This window comes from Pteropus alecto, unplaced genomic scaffold (genome assembly GCF_000325575.1).
Source record: "Pteropus alecto unplaced genomic scaffold, ASM32557v1 scaffold6, whole genome shotgun sequence".
NCBI classification, from domain to species: Eukaryota; Metazoa; Chordata; class Mammalia; order Chiroptera; family Pteropodidae; genus Pteropus; species Pteropus alecto.
This window is the reverse complement of record NW_006437738.1, coordinates 278,696-284,695: the sequence shown is the minus strand read 5'-3', so window position 1 is coordinate 284,695 and position 6,000 is coordinate 278,696.

Sequence of the window (6,000 nt, the reverse complement as noted above, 5' to 3'; positions counted from 1 at the left end):
TGGAATCACTGACAAGACCAGTTCTTAGATTGGGAAATGGGGAGTTGACTTCCATGGTAGTACCAGTGAATTGAATTGAGATTGTAGTGTTCAGGACAGGTTTTTTTGCTCTCCGCCAAGGGGTGAAACTACTCAGGGAAGGGGGTGAAGGAGAGGTTGGCAATGCAACAACCATCCAAGAGCTACCCAAGGTAGAGGGTGTCTTGTCAAGACAATGTGAATATCCAGGGTGCCTGGCAAGTCTTTGTATCTGTTCCAAACCTGTCCAGGCTAACCCCAGACGAGGCTGCTCTCTCATAGTTATCTGTACTGCTGCTTTGTAGCACTTAACCACGTTTGGCTATTTGGTTGATTTTCCCTGCAACTCTACTTCTCAGGGATTGTCGGTCTTGATTAGTCATTACTATATCTATTGTACTTGGCACCTAACTGGTATCTCAATATCGGCTAAATGCAAGGCAATGTGCTTTATTTCTTAGGGATACATATATATGTAGTGTGAGATAAAGAAATGTATGGGAGTGTTTGACAACAAATTCAGAAAAATGAATAATTCTGTGAGGGGGGAAAGAGATTCAATCTTAGAGCAGGATATCCAGGGGTCCTCAATTGTATTGGTGATGTTTCATTTCACAAGTATTAATTGTATTATTTTTGTACTTTTAAATACGTCATAATACAGTTAAAATATGCATATGGTGAATGAATGAGGATGCATGTAACAGGCCATCAGAGTCCATTAATAATTCAAGGTTTAAATCAAAGCAGCCTTATTCTGGATCTAAGTTCATCAAGCAACTTCAGCTTCACCTGAACTTGCCCACTGAGGCAATGGGTTTTTCAGGTCTATCTTTATATCTGGTCTGCTTGACACTATATTGGCATCCTGGTATACTCTCCCTGTGTGCAGGAAGACTAAGGCATCTTTCTAGAAATTAATCCATACCGGGACACTAAACGTACTGAAGACTAAAGTTGAAGGCCTCACCCTGAGGCATGGAACATTCACCACCATATGAGATCCTTTGGGAAAAATCCAACTACCTTCCCAGGTTGAAACTCTTCTCTCTGTGCCTGCCTTGAGACTTATATAGTCTTAAAAACGTTGTTTACATCCTATGTTGCTATTTAACCTTCCAACAGTTTGTGTCGTGTCCCTGACCATATTGTGAGCTCTTGAAGATCAACTCTCCTACCATCCAAAGGGCCCAAAATAATACCCTGTAGAAGACAGTTACACTGATGACCTGCAAGGAACCATGTCTCCTGGTATTCAAACCCCTGTGTAATCCCCTCCCACAATGACTCTGGGTTTAGTGAGTGACTTGCTTTGGCCAATGGGATGTTAGCAAGCCCGAGGCAAGTAGAGGCTTGATAAGCGCTTGCCCTCTTGGAATCCAGTTGCCATGTAAAAGAAGCTCAGGCTAGACTACTGAATGATGACAGGAAGAAGTCCTGCCCTTTCAACCATCCCTGCCAAGACCCCAGGTATATGAGTGAGGCCATTTTAGACCTTCCAGCCACCCCACAGCTGCATAAGTGAGCTGTTTCCTTGTCTCTAAAAGAATGCCTCATCTTTTTCCAGATGTTGTCCTGTTAGGGTGTGAAGGTAGAACTGCTGTAGCCATCTTTTGACGATGAGTGGAGCTTTTGGAGAACAAAATCAGCACATTGAGGATGGGGAAGTGGAGAAAAAGAAAGAACTGGACCCTTGATGACATTATAGAGTTGCTGAATTAACTCACTATGAAGCTAGTTGACTTGTGGATTTTTTATTATATGACATACATAGTCCCTCATTATTTAAGTTACTTTGAGTTGGGTTTTCTGTTACTTGAAGCTGAAGGCATTCTAACTGTTACAGTCCCCAACCAGTTCTACTGGTACAAGTACAAAATTTCTGAAATGCTCTGCATAGTATATAATAGACATTCGATAAGTTTGTCATTGCCGAGGAAATAAAAGTAGATTTTGTGGTAGAGACTGCTAATTGCTTACCCAACAACCTTTCTCCCTTTCCTCCTTAATTACAGAACTCTGAATTTTTGCTGGGTCTATTGCTGTCTAGAACAAAAAAGACTATTTTCCTACCTTCTTATGTATAGATGTGGCCATGTGACTAAGTTCAGGCCAATGAGGTGTAAGCAGAAGTGTTGTGTGGGAGGGCTGATTCACAGGAGCTGACTCAGCTGGAAGGAAACTTTTTGTCCTTCTGCCTTTCATCTTGCTTCCCCCAACGTGGTTTCTCTGACTAGAGTTTCAGGCACCATCTTAGGCCATGAGCTGACCTTGAGAATGTAAGCCAAGAGCTAGAATGTTCAAGCAGAAAAACAGAAGGCTGGGTCCTGATGGAAAGTAGAACCACCATAGCAGCTCTGGACTGCCTGGCTTCAGATTTCTTGTCTATGAGAGAAAAATAAATCTCAGTTTTATTTAAGACACTATTACTTTGAGTTTTTCTCTTCTATTCAGCCAGTAAAATCCCAACTAATACAATCTTCTTTAACAATTTTCCTTTTAAAATTTTGAAGACTGGAGTGGAAGAACATAGGAGTATGAATAACGAAGAGTCTTCTACCTCTGTGTTAAGCAAGCCCTTCCTTGGTTCCTTCCTGATGCAGCATTTATGAGGCACTTTTCTGTGTTTTGAGGTTCAAGACTGCAAGTAATAGAATCCAACTCTGGCTAACTGAAGCAAAGGGAAATTTCTCAGAATGACATCAGGAGTCATTGAATTGGCAGGAGGCCAGAGAACATCCTGAGAGTGGACAGGAGTCTGGGCAGCTCTGTAGGGTAGGAGTCAGAAACCTGCAGTCTAGCAGCAGGAACAGCCTGCTCAGGTCGCTGTCACTGTTACTGGCCCTGCTGCCCCTGCTGTCACTGTAAAAATGAGTGGCCTCTAACTCATGTTCTCATCCTTCTGATTGTCACTCAGTAACCAATGTCTCAAGATAGATGACAGGAATTGAGGAAAGATAATTTTTAAAAAGAAAACCAGGATATTATTATGATGGAGAAATAGAAACAGTATAATAAAAAAATTATAAACATTCACCATCTCCAAGAAGCCAGAGTCAGATGAAGGAGACTTGACTGGCAGCAGCTTGGTATCTAAGGTCTCAATCCTTTTCCTTCCCATGAAAGACTTCCCTTCTCTGAGTCTAGCCTATTGTATTACCTGGTTTAGTCGTGGCCACCCTACTCTGATCTCTTGGCTTTCTGTCCTTGTTTTTTTCTTTAGAAAGGGATGGTAGAGATCATCTATTTCAACCTCTTTATTTTCTACATAGATACTAGGTTTCTCCAGATGGTGACTTCCATGTTTCTAACTGTAAGTGGTATTGAATTCAGATTGTGTCTTGTGCATCCTGGTGTTTGACCCTTGACTGTACCTGATTCTTACTGTTATGAGATTATGTCCCCACTGAAATTAATATATTGAAGTCCTAATATCTAATACCTCAGAATTTTACCTCATTTGGAAATAGGGTTGTTGCAGATGTAATCAGCTAAATTGAGGTCATACTGGAATAGGGCCTCTAACCCAATATGACTGGCATCCATATGAAAAGGGGAAATTTGGGCACAAAGACAAGCAGACTCAGGGAAAATGCCATATGAAGATGAAGGCAGAGATCGAGGTGATCTTTCTACAAACCAAGGAATGCTGAAGATTACCAGGAAACCATCAGAAGCTAGGGGAGGGGCATGGAACAGAGTCTTCCTCACAGCAGTCAGAAGGAACCAACCTTGATCTTAGGCTTTTAGCTTCCAGAACTGTGAGACAATAAATTTCTGTTAAGCCATTCAGTTCGTGATACTGTTATGGCAGCTCTAGCTAACTTACATACTAACCTGTCCAGGTAAAATCCTTAATCTCTTTTTGACACATCTTCATTCCTGTTCATGATACAAACATGTTCTCCCTCACGGGTTAGAGAACTTTGTTAACAACCAACTGTGACTCTGCCTTCTCTTCTCTTTATATTCAGCCTCACACCAAATCTCAACAACTTTTATGAAATGTCTATCCATTTCATTGCTACCACCCCATCCCATTCTTCATCATCTCACATTTGAATTATTATAACTGTGTCTTAAATTGTCTCCCTGATGCCAGTGTTACTTCCTTTATCCATTTTTCCATGTCTCTACCAGATTAGTCCTCTAGCTTCCCCATGCCAACAACCTCCCATCAAAGCATGCCCGAAGCCTTTCCTTTTTTTTCCACTATAAGCTTTCCCATTGCTTGCCTGCCTTTGAGCCTCTACCAAAAGCAAATGAAGGTCACTGACTCTCTCGCTGTATTAAACTCTGAACAAATAGACTCTGTTCCCATTTGGTGTTCTTTATTTACACAGAATAAATAATCTATGAAAGAAAAGGCATGCTTTTGCTAGTGCATTTTTTAACATGGTGGGATGTAAGCCTAAAGCTGCAAGCAGCATCTTGGCTATTCTGAAGGGAAAGCCTGTCTGAGAACAATAGCAACATGGAAATAAACAGAGCAGGCCATGGAGACAGGGAGAATAAGTCCTGATGATGCTATTTGAGATCTTGACTCCAGCTGTAACTAAAGTCAGCTCTACTTCTGGACTTTGCAGTTTCATGAGCCAATGAATTTCTGTCCTGCATTTGCTAGTTTGAGTTTCTGTGGCTTGCAACCAAAAGAGTCATGACCAATAAAATATCTTTTTTGAGTTCCTCCTGCCCCCTTAGTATAAGGGGCCAGAGCCATTTCTACAGTCAGGTGGAGAGGGAGGACTGGAAAGCCCTGATGCTTTGGTCACTGGTGACAAATTGAACCCTGACCTAGAAAAGTTCAATGGGCACTGCACGATCTGCTGTGCTGTCCCAAAGTTGGGCCCCAAGGTTACAGCTTTTTAGTTCACATTCTCATGCTCGGCTACCGTTCTCCCTCCAGAGCAGGACAGATCAGAGTGGCTGGACCAGCATGGTTTATAGTCTTAGCCACTTGCTGTATTAAAACCAGCCATCCCACAGAACCGTAGGCTCTTGTGTTGAGCCCTGGTTTACTACCATACTGCCCACCTCTTAATAAGTTGTCCTGGTCAGGGGGTACTCAGTTTAACCCAGAAAGAGTCTCAGAATTTCAAATCTTGGGATTTTTATTTCCTTCATACCAAAAGGCTCTTGGCTCCTATATACATGAATCCATTCTCTCTCCAGGGCTCGGGATACCAGGGAATCTCTAGGAGAGGCTCAGTTTTTTTTATCAAGTAACAAAACGTTCCCTTCTCTAGGACAAAAGGTATGTATTTGTATTCTAAAAGGAGCTATTTCTTAAATGGCTTTTCAGAATATAGAAAATCTGCTTCTAGGTGATTTTATCTGTTTATGTGGAGAAGCAGCTTCTGAGGTTTAAAAAAAGTAAAATGGGGGAAAAAAAGCTCTTATTTCTCAGTACCCCACGCTGTGAACAATTCTGTTTGTCAGGTTGGTCTCTTTGTTTCCAAATCCTGGCTTCTATACAGTGCATGTGCTGTTCCGTAGCTTAAGCTTTCCTCTCCCATTTTTTGAACCCCATAGTCCAAGACCACACTGCTGACTATATATACTTTGCTATGTATTCTTTAGCACTTAGCATTCAATATACAATTGGTGAGTGAATAACTTAACGGATAATCAAATACCTTTTGTAACAAATGGTACTTCCAATACTTGAATTTTGTACAAGTTGTTGCAACATAAGAGATTAAATTTGAAATTTACAAAGATTGCCATTGCAAATGTCATTTTAATTTTTAAATATTTTTATCATACATACATTTTGAAAACTAAACTTTTAACAGTTAGAAAAAACAATATTGTTATATACATTTCTAATTAGTATTTGGAAATTTTACATTTAAAATAACTTTAATATTTAAAAAGATTTTGAATTCTTTAACTAAAACTTAAAAAAGCCATGCTACCTTTATCACCCAAAATTGTAAAGTTCTTTTTTACCTTCCATTTTATCTTCCCAATAAATATATA